Genomic DNA, 18,038 nt, shown 5'->3' with positions numbered 1-18,038 from the left:
CCTCAAGGATCAAACCCACAAAAATGACCTTCAAAGGCGTCATACCAGGTGTAGAGGTCCATTGCACAGGCTCAGTCACATTGGAAGTGGTCTTCGGATCCCTGGATAACTTCCGAAGCGAGGAGTTAATCTTTGATATAGTCCCGTTCCGCAGTGGCTATCATGCACTGCTCGGGCGAACCGCATTTGCGAGATTCAATGCAATACTGCATTATGCGTACCTCAACCTCAAGATGCCAGGACCTCGGGGGGTCATCACAGTTAATGGAAACATAGAGCGCTCTCTCCGCACGGAGGAGCACACTGCGGCCCTCGCAGCAGAAGCGCAAAGCAGCCTCTTAAGGCAATCCACAAGTTCGGCGATTAAGGACCCACACACCTTCAAGCACGCTCGGAGTAATCGGCAACAAGACCACCTGGCACGTTCCGAGCTCGCATAGCAATGCGGCCCCCACCCCAGTCCCAACCAAACTGCAAAATCCGTGCCACGCGTACATAATTACGCATTGAAAATACCATGGGCATAGGTGGGGAGGGGGGCACGACTACGGCACGCCCCAAGACGTGGCTCAACCGCACTAGGGGCTTCCCGCTTCGCTATTTTTCTTTCTTTCAGGACTTTAATCTCTAGAAGCCCCGTCCAGCAGTACGATTGCCGAACACATGATACAACAACCAAGGAGTCAGAAAGCTATGTCGTATCAAAGAATTCCTAGGTGGTCTCTGATAACGAGTGCAATACCTGCTTTAAATACCATTCCTCAGCTTACCCTTGGAGGGGACATGTTAAATAGTCATACTTTTTGCTTATCGCACTAATTGTATCATTCTGCTTGGACGCACCTTTTTGAATAAACAATGCATAGCACTAGACTATTATAGCATTCTTCTTATATATATATATATATATATATATATATATATATATATATATATATATATATATATGTTCATTCATGACATTTAGCATCCGTACACTCTGGTACGGCCAATATGCCAGGGGCTTAAGCATACCCCATAATACGGCGTGAGAAGTCCGACCACTTTCGACACTGCGGCACCCTGAACTTATAGCATTATATGCATCGGCTCCGAATCATGTCTTGGGTCAATAGTTGGGTTTGCCCGGCTCCCATGTTTTGGTACCTTACGTTCCGCTATATCGGCTAAGGTAGCACTGGGAGAACTACTGCGATTGTGCCCCGGTTCAGCTGGGCTAAGCTCCTCGGTAGAGAAAGCTAAAACTGATTGTCATGATAAGGCGAGAGCTGGTCGCTGTTCGAGACATCTCGAGTCCCTAAAGACTTATGCCACTTAGAGCGAGGAGTCGGCTTTGTCCGGCTTAAGGCGTGTATAGCGCCTCGAATTCGGCCTTCCGAATACTAGGGGCTTCGCCAAAATTTAAAATTATAGAACTCTATGGCTAAGTGAGAGTGATAAAGCATTATAGTCCGATTGCCTTGTTCATTGTGCTGAGCACCTCCCTCGAAGGACCCAAAAATGGGAAAAAGAGTGCTCAGGTTTATCCCGAACACCCCAGCACTCGTGGCATGGGGGCAGAAGCCGACGACTAGCCATCTCTCAGATTTGATAAACAGCTGAACAGAAGGTAATATTTTAAATTCGAACAAGCGTTGCGCATATGAACAAGTTTTCATAATACATGATCACATGAGAAATTTCATTCAAATATTACATCTTTCGCACACTCGTCCGCTACAAGACGGGCACCCTTCAGGACACCCTCATAATACATCTCGGGGTGGCGATGCTCCTTGCCCTGCGGCGGCCCCTCCTTCACCAGCTTCTCGGCGTCCATCTTGGCCTAGTGCAGCTTTGCATGGGGAAAAGCCCGGCGGGCACCTTTGATACACATGGATCGCTTGATGACTTCCAGCCATGGGCAGGCATCCACAAGCCGCCTCACCAGGCCGAAGTAGATGTTGGGAAGGGAGTCGCCAGGCCACATCCGGACTATAAAGCCCTTCATGGCCTGTTCGACCGCCTTGTGTAGCTCGACCAGTTGCTTCAGCTGGTCGCTCATACGCATCGGGTGTTCGATCCCAGTATACTAAGACCAGAACAACTTCTCTGTCGAGCTTCACTCCTCGGCCTGGTAATACTTCGCGGAATCCGCCATGCTGCAGGGCAAATCTGCGAATGCTCCTGGAGAGCTCCGGACTCGGGTAAGTAATAAGTAATTCACTTTCACATGCTTGCTTTGCATATTGAATGCCTTACCCGCCGCTATCTTCCTCATCGCCTCAATTTCCTGGAGGGCCTTTTGGGCTTCGGCCTTGGCATGCTTGGTTCTCTCGAGGGCCTCGGCAAGCTCAGACTCTCGCGTCTTCGAGTCAAGCTCCAAAGCCTCGTGCTTCTTCACGAGAGCCTGGAGCTCTTGCTGCACCTCGCCCACCCATGCCTCTTGTTTTTCCCGCTCGGTGCGCTCCTTGGCCGCTTTGTTCTCGGCCTCCGACAATGCTTGCTTCAGGGCCGCCACTTCGGTCGTGGCCCCTGGCACATTCATGATGATCCTGTCATTTCGCAACCACATTTTCTTTTTTATATAGACAAGGTATTACTTACCTTTGTTCTCTTCGAGCTGCCTCTTGGCAAGGCCGAGCTCTTTCTTGGCCCCCTCGAGGTCCTGCTTCAGTGCGGCGACATCCGCAGTCAGTGCGGCAGAGGTCAGCAGCGAAGCCTGCATACGCATACATACATACTTATATTAGACTCCTGCAGATATTATTTGATCCTCTATTCGGCTTTTCTTTATGAACACCAAACAGAGCATCAGGGGCTACTGTCTATGCGACACTATTTTTCCTATATTTTGAATACTTACCTCAAAGCCTGTTAGAAGGCTGGCAGAGGCTTCAGTCAGTCCGCTCTTAGCGGACTGAACCTTCTTGATCACTGCACTCATAATAGTGCGGTGCTCTTCGTCGATGGAAGTGCCGGGAAGCACTCCCAGCAGGTTGTCCGGTGCCTCTGGATGGACAGAGGTCACCGGCACGGACGGCTTGCCCCTTTTGGAAGGGGGTCGCCTGCCCGAGTCCGGAACCACTGGAGGTTCCGGTGCGGTGTTCGGCTGAGGGCCGAACTTGGAGCCCCCGGGAGCCTTGCTCCATTTTCTCCTGGAGTCCGGAAGGTCGCCTTGAGGCGCCTCCAGGACTGTCTCCCCCCTGCTCGGTGCCCCTTGAGACAATACCTCGGCATTGTCTATAGGGCAAGGGGAGGAGGCGGCTGGAAGTGGATCACTATTCATGTCCGATGAGTCCAAGGAATCGTCCGACGATGATACATCGATACGGGCTTGGGGCGGACTGCATAATCGTATTCAATGTTAGGAGAAGCAGTGCAACAAAGGCATGCTATGAGTTACTCTGGTACCTGAATACTTACGACTTCGCCAGGGGCTTGGCCCTGAGCAGCCACTCGTCTTCGCCATCGACAGCAGTGGTGGAGCAGTCCGGAAGGAGAGTCCTTCCCTTCTTGGACCCTTCGGCCTCCCCGGTTGGGGTGGCCTTCCTTTTCTTGTCTCCCCTGGCTGGAGGGGGAGAATCTTCATCTTCCTTCTCCTTGTTTTCACAGGAGGAGGGTGTCTCGGTGTTATCGGACGATGGCTCCGATACCACCTGGCACCGGGAACTCTTTCGGGTTACCTTGGCCTTCTTCTTGGTCTTCTCCGGCACCTCATAAGGAGCCGGAGTCCGCGTCTCCATCGGGAGAGCGTCCGTAGTGTCTTCGGGTAGAGGGGCCGGATAGTTAATCCGCTCCGATGTCTCCACCCAGTCCTATCAAAGGCATGGGAGCTTAGACCCCACACATGGTTAAGCTATGGGAAATAAATATCCTACCAGATGTACAGAACTTACCAAATTCGCAGGGCACTTCGCGCTTAGCCCGCGGTCCTCGGTAAGAGAAGGAGAGACCTCGGCTTCCTTGAACAGCACCCTCCAGACGTCCTTATGCGTCGTGTCAAAGAGCTCGTGTACAGTCTGGTGCTGGGCCGGGTCGAACTCCCATAAGTTGAAATCCCGTTGTTGACACGGGAGGATCCGGCGGAACAGCATGACCTGGACTATGTTGACAAGCTTGAGTTTCTTGCTTATCATGCTCCGGATACACTTCTGGAGTCTGTCCAGCTCCACGGATGAACCCCAGGACAGGCCCTTCTCCTTCCAGGAAGTGAGTCGCGTGGGGATTCCGGATCGAAACTTGGGGGCCGTCACCTAGTTGGTGTTGCGCGGCTCGGTGATGTAGAACGAACCTGATTGCCACCCCTTTATGGTCTCCAAAAAGGAGCCCTCGAGCCATATAATGTTGGGCATCTTGCCCACCATGGCTCCGCCGCATTCCGCTTGTTGGCTGCCCACCACCTTCGGCTTGATATTGAAGGTCTTCAGCCATAGGCCGAAGTGGGGCCGGATGCGGAGGAAGGCCTCGCACACCAGGATGAATGCTGAGATGTTGAGGATGAAGTTCGGGGCCAGATCATGAAAGTCCAGCCCATAATAGAACATGAGGCCACGGAAAAATGGATGGAGGGGAAACCCTAGTCCGCGGACGAAGTGGGGGAGGAAAACCACCCTTTCGTGAGGTTCCGGGGTAGGGACGACCTGCCCCGCGGCTGGCAGCCGGTGCGCGATATCCGCGGCTAAGTATCCGGCTCCATGCAGTTTTTTGATGTGTCCCTCCGTGACGGAGGAGGCCATCCACTTGCCTCCCGCTCCGGACATGTTTGGAGACAGTTGAGGAGAAGGATGTGGACTTGGGCGTTGGAGCTCGAGTGCGCGAGAATGGATGAGCAAGGAGGAAGAAGGCGTGGGTAGAAAAATGTCAGGACCCCGACTCAATGCCACATCGATCTAGCATGTAACACCTCATATCACTTTGCGGCCTCACGCACGGTATTCCCACGGGTGTCGCCTTACCTTTGCCCGGGACCGTTTGCGCCTTTTGGCACACGTATATGACAGTGTCGCTAGCATCCATATGATAAGGAGCCCGGGCTGACATGGCTAGTCGTAAACCCAAAGCGGCACAGACTTACAGGGACAGGCATCCATGACCCAGCATCGAACGTGTCGGTCATCAGCGAGTGAATCCAGGCTGTAGCACTGGGCTAGCAGGACTCCGGTGAACCGGGCTGTAGCGGGCTAACAGGACTCCGGTATTCATCGCGTGACATTTCCCCGAAGGAACAGACACAGGAACGAAGAAGGACACATGCCGGCCAGCCTAAGTATTCCGGAGCAGTAGCAAGCTACCATGGCTCGGTGGAAACACCAGGAGAAATTTCCCCGTAAGAGAGGCTACTAAAGATAAACAACTAGATGGTCAGATCCCACACATACCAAGCATTTCAATAACATACACACAATATGCTTGATATGTGCAATACAACATGGTATCACAAAATGACTCTACGACTCAAGTAGTTTATTCATTAGGCTCCGAGGAGCGAGATATTACAAACAGGGGTCTCATGACCCAACAATCAGAGCATACAAATCAAAGTACAAGCGGAAACTATCATGTCTGAGTACAGACATCTATAAATGAAAAAGGCTGAGAAGCCTGACTATCTACCAGATACTGCCGAGGGCACAAGATCGTAGCTGAGGTAACAAGCTAAACATCGAAGTCCACGTGGAACTACTAGTGAGACCGAAGTCTCTCTGCAAAAACATAAAATAGGCAAACGTGAGTACAAATGTACCCAGCAAGACTTACATCAGAACTAACTACATATGCATCATTATCAACAAAGGGGATGGTGGGGTTTAACTGCAGCAAGCCAGCTTTGACTCGGTGGCTATCCTGAACTACGACTGCAAGTAACTCTTTTGAGGTGGCGCACACGAGTCCACATATTCACCATATCAATACACCACTATGGATCCGCTCCCGTCTCCCTACGAGAACGCCATCCATAGCACTTACGCTTATCTTGCGTATTTTAGAGTATCCACTTTCACTTGTCTATGAACTGATATAAGCAACCCAGAAGTCCTTTACCGCGGACACGGCTATTCGAATAGATGATGTTAACCCTGCAGGGGTGTACTTCTTCATACATGTTTCCACCACTTAGCGTCTGCACACGACATGTGCTCGGCAGACTTCAAGCGAAAGCCGACGTGGGTGTAGACCATGACCTACCTAAACACCTAAGTCTCTAGTCCAGGTTTATCGCCTATTCGGGTTCCATCCATGAGGAGATCCGGCCGGAGTTTCGCTCACAGCCCCAAACGATGTGAACATGGTTCCGTGACACCAAACGGGCGCCCGGTATACCCGGCCACGTGCCTACCGCATCACAGCCCACCCCTACGGTCAGCGCTGTCCACGGCCTCCAGCATACTACAAACACCAGAAACTACTTGCAACTCCTGGACAGAGGACTAGGGTGAATAAGAAGTCGAGCGGGGTCATATTTCAGGGCCCAATGTATGGTAGTAGCTGAATCATGGATCACAAACACAGAACTCAGTTCCTGAGGACGGCTGCAATGAGACAACCCACCATGTACTCCTACATGGCCTCTCACCGCTACCTTTACCAAATCGTGTTCACACACTTAGCTCACACACAGTAGGACATGTTCACACGCCTCTGATTCATCCCCGATGAATCAGACCTGACTCAACTCTAAGCAGTAGCAGGCATGACAAACAAGCATGAATGAGTAGGCACAACAGGGCTCAAACAATTCCTACTCATACTAGTGGGTTTCATCTATTTACTGTGGAATGACAGGTCATGCAAAGGATAAAGGGGTTCAGCTACCGCAGCAAGTAACAGATGAATCGTTGTTGTCCTAATGCAGTAAAAGAGAGCAAGAGCGAGAGAGTAGGATTGTATCGGAATGAACAAGGGGGTTTTGCTTGCCTGGCACTTCTGAAGATAACATTGAGTCTTCATCAGTGTCAACGATCACATCATCGGTATCATGTCTATCGAGAGGGGACAAATACCGGCAACACAGAAGGGAACACAATCAATGCAATGCACAATATGATGCATGATCATGACATGGCAAAATGAATGTGTTTTGAGCTAATGCAACTAGCAATAGATTAAATGAAGTTGGTTTGAATACAAGATTCAAATTTAAACTCCATATGTGATTATTCAAATGCCATTTAATTGATTTGTGCTAAACAGCAGCTATAAGTTGTTCTAACATGCATGAAAATGGTACAGATGGATTCCTTGAATTTTTCTGATAATTTTTCATATATAAATTATTTAATTTGGAGTTACGGTTAATTTTCTATGAATTATTGAAGTTTAGCTATTTTCTGGAAATAATAAATCATTTAAGAATTATTTAAATTCCAGAAAACATTTACTGCGTCAGCAGTGCGTCACCGTGACATCGGCAAGTCAACAGGGGTCGGTCAGGGTCAAACCTGACGTGTGGGGTCCACACGTCAGTGACTAACTAACTAACCTAATTTTAATTAGAGCCTGGGCCCGCATGTCAGTGTCAGCAGGGGGGTAATTAGTTAAAATAAACTAAACTAATTAACAGGGGGGCTGGCCCCACCTGTCATCGACCCAGGGGGGGGTCAAACCCCTGGTCAGCAGGGCCTAACCCGCCGGCGGCTCGTCGCCGGTGGCAACAGGCGCGGCGGAGGGCGCGGGCTCGCTCCTCCGGCGTCCAAATGGACGGAGGAGAGCGGCTACGGGGAGCTGGAGCTCACCCGCGCCCATTTCAGCAAGCAGCAGCAGCTAGGGCGGCCGGAGACGATGGCCTCGAGCTCGGCAGCGGTGGCCGGAGCTCGGGCGTGCTCGGTTTCGGCGTTACACGGCACGGCGGGCGCGGCCGATGGGCTCTACGGGATGCTGGGGTCACCAGGAACACCCGGAGTCAACGAACGCAGGCGGAGAAGCTCGGGAGCACGGAGCTCACCGGCCATGGCGGACGGCGGCTTCGGTGCTCGTGGGGCGGCGGCTATAGGGCGCAATCGAAGGGGGAAAGAGGGAGGGGAGGCGTAGGAGCTCACAGCGGTGCCGTAGGGATGGTTAGCCGGCTCGGGGGCGCGCCGGAGTGGCCGAATCGACGGAGAAGATCCTCGGCGGCCGGCGAGGGGAAAACGTCGGGGGTGGCGTTCCGGGGCTCTTCTGGTCGCGTGACACGGCGAGGAGGTCGAGGGAGGACCGGCGGAGCTTCCTGGGGCGTCGGTGAGGCTAGGGGTGGCCGGTGGCCATGGGTACGGCGACGATGGCGGCGAGCTCCGCTCGGTGCTGTGCGCGAGAGGGAAACAGAGGAGGGAATGGGGTCCAGGGGGAGAGAGGGGAGGTGCAGGGGGCGAGGGCGTCTCCGTGGCGTGAGGGGGAGGCTCGGGAACGCCTCGGTGGAAGCAGGAGGTGGCCGAGGCGGCATCGGCGCTCGCCACCGAGCTGCTTCGGTGCGAGGGGAGGAAGAAGACAAGGGGGAGGAGGTGGGCTGGGCCGGCCAGGTGGGGGGGGGAGCTGGGCCGGCTACAGGTAAGTGGCCCAGGTACTTCCTTCTCTCTCTCTCTTTTATTTCTATTTCAGTTCTTTAATTCTTTTGCCACTGTTTTGAATTAAAATAATAATTCAAACAATGCCAAAGCTCCTCTGAATATTTTATATTGCTAGATGGACTTTTCCAAAAGCTTATAAAATATTTCAGGGGGTATTTGAAATTATATTCTAATTATATGAATATAATTCAAATTCAAATAGCTAATGAATTAAATCCAAAGTCCCAAAAATAAATCCTTAAAAATGTTCAATATTTTGGTTGGGACCAGAACCCTTACCAAAAATTATCAAACATTTAAGAAGAGCCTTTTGGAGCAATGAATGAGATTTCTAGGGTTTTTGCCCCTCTTTTATTTAGGGTTTTGAGGCTTCCAATATTCCTCAATTCAAGTTTCAAATATATAGACATGATGCACACATGAAGCTAGCCTAGAGCAATGCCAGAAACTAGGGATGTGACAACTCACCCCCACTAAACAAGAATCTCGTCTCGAGATTCAAGCGTAGGGTAGGATGAAGGGGAAACGCAAACTAGTATAATCTTCACGATCCAGGGTGCACTTCAAATGAACGTTGATTTGAACACCATTATTGTCTTGAAGTCTTGCTCTGAGAAATCCTGTCAACATGACATGGAGGGAAGGAGACTCTAGAAGGGTCGATCTTCTCGAAGATCGAACAACTCAGGATTAACTCACGGAATGAGACATAGCAACATCTCTCGAGCTGAGAGATGAAGCACACCTCTAGAGAAATGGAGTGGAACAGATGACGAAGGTTCACTAGGTAGACAACGATTCCACACCTAAGAAGGTGGTGAACGGTTGTCAACGTAGCGAGGAGTTGAGTTGCCATGATACCACGACGAAACATCCTGGAGGGGGGTGATTCGTAGATTATTATCTTAAGTGGCAAAAAGAATTACCTTTGATATAGAGATTGTTAAAACTCTTTAAACCAGCCTAAGGCAATTCTCGAGCGATCGTTTGGAGGGGGTCGGTAGAATGGCATACTCTGACTTGGATGATGTGGATTACCTTGTTGAAGACAACGTAATGGATGAATTTGCTTATCACCGGAAATGGAAGAGACCCATGGTAGAATGGCACATTGGCGGTGCAAGCTAGGAACAAAATGCAAATGCTGGGAATGATTCTGGTAACTGGGGAAGAACCCAACAATAGAGAGTGAATTCACTATTTGAAAGGTCATAGCATTTGCCGAGGAAACTGAGAGGAATCCCAGTTAGAGATGATGATAACACGTAGTGCTTGTGCGTGCTCTCAAGAACTTGAGCATTTCCACAACCATCAAAGTTTTATCAACATCCGTGTCAAGGGTCCGGTAAACAACTACTTCCATGATGAATGGTGATGGAGGATGCAGATGCAAAGGAAGATAACACCTTCTCAGATTTCACCCTTGGCAGGGCCAAGGAAATAAAATCTGGATGATCGACCGAGAGACATGTAGCACTCCGCTTCCAATGTTCTCCTTGATGTGCTAGCGTAATCCACCCATAGATATGGTTTGATATCTAGAACATCAAGTAAAAGGTCGGACTTCGGAACACAGAAATCCATAGGGCAACTAGGGAGTAAATCCTACGAAATCCCTATGGGGAGGTGGTCAACTTCATCAATCAAGATATTATAACAACAGGTCTTCCGGCTGGGTGTGTTGGCCACGACATCCACTTTACCGATTATCGCGCGACCAATATTATAATTCTTGGGAAATATTCCAACCATCATATCTGCCTGAGATTCAGATCTAGTTGGTGTCAGGATATTCCAGACTCATCGAGTCTAGGAAGAAAAACGGCAGTTTGCAACACAAATCGACGAGATGACGTTGCGAGATTCTCGGGAAATGAACTACGATAGCAAGCTCCAAAACATGAGCTGGTTCTGCTGCAAACATGTGAACACGTTGTCCCAGACAAGCATGACCACGTGGTAGTCTTATAATAAAACACTATCGAGTTCAGGTGGGGGAACCATCAACGAGGGTATCGAAGTTCTTTCATAAGTCCGGATTAGCTCTTATGAAGGAACTCCTTCTCCTTGAACAAATCAATCAGTGGCGTGGTGTGCTAGGGATACATATAGAATGAAGGTTGCAAGTCTCCAGACTACAGAATACTTCGCACGTGTGCATGACTGATTTGGGATGATTCCAAAGAAAGCAACATTGACCTTCTCGAATCCACGGCGGCAACTTGTATCAGATGCACATGAATTAAAGGAAGTCACTACCTTCATCCAAACATATGCTTCATGAGCTAGCATGAACAAATGCTTTCAAAGGTTTCCAACACTAGCTTAATGTTCAGCAAAATTATGGAGAAGACAAGGAGGTTGTCAATGGGCACAACAACAATTCATCTGGGTTTCCTTTTAAAAGGAATTCCATAGTTAAGTGAACAAGTGATAGCATTGGTCAGACCCAAAAGATATAATGGTGTATGCTCGAGGGATCAACCACGAATAAGACAACATTACGAGCATCGTTGGTACTGATTTGATTTGACGACAGCCCACACTCAAATCAAAGGATTGATAAGACAATAGGTCCAGCAACTGATCACAAGGACCAATCGATGAAGATATCATCTTTCTTCAACACACACTACACAAGAATATCCCTTTGGATCGAACTAAGGCAGACAAGCTTTTATCTTCCAACTCTCCAAGTTGTTGTCTAGCTTAACCAACTAGCTCAGGGATATCTAACACCGATTCTTGGAAAGAAGGTGGTTCATAAGAAACCAACTTTATCACGGGCTCAACATAACGGTCAGGTGACGACCTGGTGATACTTCCGAGAAGACATTCAGAAAATCACGAACCACCGGTATGTTACTAAGCTCGAGAACAATCTTGCTTTTCAGGGCAAGATGATATGATCAAATGAGCGAGGACTTGACAAAATCCTAACTCATCAATCAAAGAGTGCACCAGAAAATAAGGACTAGGTAGCATGATCAATCTTAGAATGGTGATTCAATAACCAACATACTAAGAATAAGATTATTGTCCATTAACTACCAAGCAACGAGGTTGCTGGGAGTATTGATTTCACACATCACAATTCATTTGTCGGTATTCCGGTTGCATCAACACGAGGGCCGAGGAATGAACAGTGATGGCAAGAAGTATCACTGTACCAAGAGTTCATGGGATGGTGTGCAATTCCTATAACAATCCCGATATAAAGATGGTAATACTCCAAGGTAGAACAGAACAAAAGCTGGATTAGCAATTTGATCTACGGAGCACAACTTCTTTGACCCAATCCTGGATATGGAAGAGGTACTGGAGTTTGTTTCTCCTAGTCATTATGCGATAGAATGGCTTGACGGACCACAAGAGTAATAGGCATCGATAAACGAACGCACGCATACTCTTGACTATCAATTGATAGATGAAGGTCAGTAGACAACTAAAGAGGGACAACTCAAAGGAACACACGATTTTCTGAGTTGTGGATGCATGGTTTGGCATGTCGAACGAATTCAATATTTCTTCCAGATAACCCATGCAGAGAGGTAGGACTGGCAGAGTCACGATTTATGAATGGAGATCTCCTCAAGAGTACTCTAATTGTGATCTTTTGATCCAATAAACATCTGCCATAAGCGGTTCATAGTATTTGAAAGAAGGAAATACCGCGAACATCGAGGACTAATGCAAAGATTACTAATATCCTGAAGGAACTAGCAAATACTATCAACATGAAGTAAGTAGGGTGAATCTCGGGTTCAAAAACCCAGGAACAGAATACCTATTACTAAGTAGCATCACGGGATGCTTTCGAGAATGATGGCCAGAATCATCACACTGGGAACACAAATCATGGCTCAATTACTAGATGATCCCCTGAGACACCTAGGGTCATAATAATTATTCCAACATAAAGGTCGAGGCAGTAGAATACCTCAACTCAACAATTAGTGTGATTGAGCTGGCATAAAGGAGCATCGAAACCAGAGGGAAAGGATTTTGCAAATGCATCAGACTACTTAGAAACCTGGAATGACTCGGACAGCATAACGGCTATAATTGCTCAAAAAGATTTGAGACAATCACAAAAATGGTGGCATAACCACTCAGAAGCACAATATCAAGGTTCCGAGATCAACAATTAACATACGGAAGTAGTAGGAACTGAACTGAGACTTAAATCCAACAATCTTATAAGTCTACTGATTAGTAACACGTGATCCTAATAGAAAGAAGAGATAGCCTAGTTCTTAATCCCCGCAGGAAAGATAAGATGACTCAGATCAGAAGGGCATGAGGTATAAGGAGTAAAAAGAGCCTTACGTTCCATCCCACAATCAATTCCCTTATATAACTAAAGAATTTCTGGACTCAACTTCGACCGGTTTGGCTTGGTAATCCTACAGGCAGTCAAGCTCTGATACCAACGCTGTCAGGACCCCGACTCAATGCCACATCGATCTAGCATGTAACACCTCATATCACTTTGCGGCCTCACGCACGGTATTCCCACGGGTGTCGCCTTACCTTTGCCCGGGACCGTTTGCGCCTTTTGGCACACGTATATGACAGTGTCGCTAGCATCCATATGATAAGGAGCCCGGGCTGACATGGCTAGTCGTAAACCCAAAGCGGCACAGACTTACAGGGACAGGCATCCATGACCCAGCATCGAACGTGTCGGTCATCAGCGAGTGAATCCAGGCTGTAGCACTGGGCTAGCAGGACTCCGGTGAACCGGGCTGTAGCGGGCTAACAGGACTCCGGTATTCATCGCGTGACATTTCCCCGAAGGAACAGACACAGGAACAAAGAAGGACACATGCCGGCCAGCCTAAGTATTCCGGAGCAGTAGCAAGCTACCATGGCTCGGTGGAAACACCAGGAGACATTTCCCCGTAAGAGAGGCTACTAAAGATAAACAACTAGATGGTCAGATCCCACACATACCAAGCATTTCAATAACATACACACAATATGCTTGATATGTGCAATACAACATGGTATCACAAAATGACTCTACGACTCAAGTAGTTTATTCATTAGGCTCCGAGGAGCGAGATATTACAAACAGGGGTCTCATGACCCAACAATCAGAGCATACAAATCAAAGCACAAGCGGAAGCTATCATGTCTGAGTACAGACATCTATAAATGAAAAAGGCTGAGAAGCCTGACTATCTACCAGATACTGCCGAGGGCACAAGATCGTAGCTGAGGTAACAAGCTAAACGTCGAAGTCCACATGGAACTACTAGTGAGACCGAAGTCTCTCTGCAAAAATATAAAATAGGCAAACGTGAGTACAAATGTACCCAGCAAGACTTACATCAGAACTAACTACATATGCATCATTATCAACAAAGGGGATGGTGGGGTTTAACTGCAGCAAGCCAGCTTTGACTCGGTGGCTATCCTGAACTACGACTGCAAGTAACTCTTTTGAGGTGGCGCACACGAGTCCACATATTCACCATATCAATACACCACTATGGATCCGCTCCCGTCTCCCTACGAGAACGCCATCCATAGCACTCACGCTTATCTTGCGTATTTTAGAGTATCCACTTTCACTTGTCTATGAACTGATATAAGCAACCCAGAAGTCCTTTACCGCGGACACGGCTATTCGAATAGATGATGTTAACCCTGCAGGGGTGTACTTCTTCATACATGTTTCCACCACTTAGCGTCTGCACACGACATGTGCTCGGCAGACTTCAAGCGAAAGCCGACGTGGGTGTAGACCATGACCTACCTAAACACCTAAGTCTCTAGTCCAGGTTTATCGCCTATTCGGGTTCCATCCATGAGGAGATCCGGCCGGAGTTTCTCTCACAGCCCCAAACGATGTGAACAGGGTTCCGTGACACCAAACGGGCGCCCGGTATACCCGGCCACGTGCCTACCGCATCACAGCCCACCCCTACGGTCAGCGTTGTCCACGGCCTCCAGCATACTACAAACACCAGAAACTACTTGCAACTCCTGGACAGAGGACTAGGGTGAATAAGAAGTCGAGCGGGGTCATATTTCAGGGCCCAATGTATGGTAGTAGCTGAATCATGGATCACAAACACAGAACTCAGTTCCTGAGGACGGCTGCAATGAGACAACCCACCATGTACTCCTACATGGCCTCTCACCGCTACCTTTACCAAATCGTGTTCACACACTTAGCTCACACACAGTAGGACATGTTCACACGCCTCTGATTCATCCCCGATGAATCAGACCTGACTCAACTCTAAGCAGTAGCAGGCATGACAAACAAGCATGAATGAGTAGGCACATCAGGGCTCAAACAACTCCTACTCATGCTAGTGGGTTTCATCTATTTACTTTGGCAATGACAGGTCATGCAAAGGATAAAGGGGTTCAGCTACCGCAGCAAGTAACAGATGAATCGGTGTTGTCCTAATGCAGTAAAAGAGAGCAGGAGCGAGAGAGTAGGATTGTATCGGAATGAACAAGGGGGTTTTGCTTGCCTGGCACTTCTGAAGATAACATTGAGTCTTCATCAGTGTCAACGATCACATCATCGGTATCATGTCTATCGAGAGGGGACAAATACCGGCAACACAGAAGGGAACACAATCAATGCAATGCACAATATGATGCATGATCATGACATGGCAAAATGAATGTGTTTTGAGCTAATGCAACTAGCAATAGATTAAATGAAGTTGGTTTGAATACAAGATTCAAATTTAAACTCCATATGTGATTATTCAAATGCCATTTAATTGATTTGTGCTAAACAGCAGCTATAAGTTGTTCTAACATGCATGAAAATGGTACAGATGGATTCCTTAAATTTTTCTGATAATTTTTCATATATAAATTATTTAATTTGGAGTTACGGTTAATTTTCTATGAATTATTGAAGTTTAGCTATTTTCTGGAAATAATAAATCATTTAAGAATTATTTAAATTCCAGAAAACATTTACTGCGTCAGCAGTGCGTCACCGTGACGTCGGCAAGTCAACAGGGGTCGGTCAGGGTCAAACCTGACGTGTGGGGTCCACACGTCAGTGACTAACTAACTAACCTAATTTTAATTAGAGCCTGGGCCCGCATGTCAGTGTCAGCAGGGGGGTAATTAGTTAAAATAAACTAAACTAATTAACAGGGGGGCTGGCCCCACCTGTCATCGACCCAGGGGGGGTCAAACCCCTGGTCAACAGGGCCTAACCCGCCGGCGGCTCGTCGCCGGTGGCAACAGGCGCGGCGGAGGGCGCGGGCTCGCTCCTCCGGCGTCCAAATGGACGGAGGAGAGCGGCTACGGGGAGCTGGAGCTCACCCGCGCCCATTTCAGCAAGCAGCAGCAGCTAGGGCGGCCGGAGACGATGGCCTCGAGCTCGGCAGCGGTGGCCGGAGCTCGGGCGTGCTCGGTTTCGGCGTTACACGGCACGGCGGGCGCGGCCGATGGGCTCTACGGGATGCTGGGGTCACCAGGAACACCCGGAGTCAACGAACGCAGGCGGAGAAGCTCGGGAGCACGGAGCTCACCGGCCATGGCAGACGGCGGCTTCGGTGCTCGTGGGGCGGCGGCTATAGGGCGCAATCGAAGGGGGAAAGAGGAAGGGGAGGCATAGGAGCTCACAGCGGTGCCGTAGGGATGGTTAGCCGGCTCGGGGGCGCGCCGGAGTGGCCGAATCGACGGAGAAGATCCTCGGCGGCCGGCGAGGGGAAAACGTCGGGGGTGGCGTTCCGGGGCTCTTCTGGTCGCGTGACACGGCGAGGAGGTCGAGGGAGGACCGGCGGAGCTTCCTGGGGCGTCGGTGAGGCTAGGGGTGGCCGGTGGCCATGGGTACGGCGACGATGGCGGCGAGCTCCGCTCGGTGCTGTGCGCGAGAGGGAAACAGAGGAGGGAATGGGGTCCAGGGGGAGAGAGGGGAGGTGCAGGGGGCGAGGGCGTCTCCGTGGCGTGAGGGGGAGGCTCGGGAACGCCTCGGTGGAAGCAGGAGGTGGCCGAGGCGGCATCGGCGCTCGCCACCGAGCTGCTTCGGTGCGAGGGGAGGAAGAAGACAAGGGGGAGGAGGTGGGCTGGGCCGGCCAGGTGGGGGGGGGAGCTGGGCCGGCTACAGGTAAGTGGCCCAGGTACTTCCTTCTCTCTCTCTCTTTTATTTCTATTTCAGTTCTTTAATTCTTTTGCCACTGTTTTGAATTAAAATAATAATTCAAACAATGCCAAAGCTCCTCTGAATATTTTATATTGCTAGATGGACTTTTCCAAAAGCTTATAAAATATTTCAGGGGGTATTTGAAATTATATTCTAATTATATGAATATAATTCAAATTCAAATAGCTAATGAATTAAATCCAAAGTCCCAAAAATAAATCCTTAAAAATGTTCAATATTTTGGTTGGGACCAGAACCCTTACCAAAAATTATCAAACATTTAAGAAGAGCCTTTTGGAGCAATGAATGAGATTTCTAGGGTTTTTGCCCCTCTTTTATTTAGGGTTTTGAGGCTTCCAATATTCCTCAATTCAAGTTTCAAAAATATAGACATGATGCACACATGAAGCTAGCCTAGAGCAATGCCAGAAACTAGGGATGTGACAAAAAAGGTGAGATCTTATCCCTTTATAAGGGCGGACGAAACTATGCTCCCCCACTGGCCTGGTAAAACTCGCTTATCTCCCAAGCGCCGTAATTGGTGGCGCGGTTGGATTACCCACGTCCGTATTGATGAGAATCCCGTGATAAAGGTAACACGATCTCTGCTTTGACAAGACGTGTCAAGAAAACGCCTCGCGTTATGTGCGGGGCTGGTTAAAGAAAAAACGGTTCAAATAATTACCGGGCCGTGGCGTGATGTCATACTGCCAAAACGTGCCAGCAGATTAGATTTGTGGAAATATTATTCTTTCTACGGTGGTATGTGGAACTTATTTTGCAGGGTCGGACACTATCCTTGTATTCAAACTCTTCCGTGGTGTATTCGGAGGAGGAACCCGCCTTGCAATGCCGAAGACAACACTGCGCATCAGACTCATCGTCATTGAAGCCTGGTTTAGGGGCTACTGAGGGAGTCCTGGATTAGGGGGTCTCCGGACAGCCGGACTATATCCTTTGGCCGGACTGTTGGACTATGACGATACGAGATTGAAGACTTCGTCCCGTGTCCGGATGGGACTCTACTTGGCGTGGAAGGCAAGCTAGGCAATACAGATATGTATATCTCCTCCTTTGTAACCGACCTTGTGTAGCCCTAGCCCCCTCCGGTGTCTATATAAACTGAAGGGTTTTAGTCCCTAGGACAACATACAAGCATACCAAAGGCTAGCTTCTAGGGTTTAGCCTCTCCGATCTCGTGGTAGATCAACTCTTGTACTACTCATATTATCAAGAATAATCAAGCAGGACGTAGGGTTTTATCTCCATCAAGAGGGCCCGAACCTGGGTAAAACATCGTGTCCCCTGCCTCCTATTACCATCCGCCTTAGACGCACAGTTCGGGACCCCCTACCCGAGATCCGCCGGTTTTGACACCGACA

Source organism: Triticum dicoccoides, chromosome 5A, assembly GCF_002162155.2.
Source record: "Triticum dicoccoides isolate Atlit2015 ecotype Zavitan chromosome 5A, WEW_v2.0, whole genome shotgun sequence".
NCBI lineage: Eukaryota > Viridiplantae > Streptophyta > Magnoliopsida > Poales > Poaceae > Triticum > Triticum dicoccoides.
Note: the sequence above shows the minus strand (reverse complement) of the source record.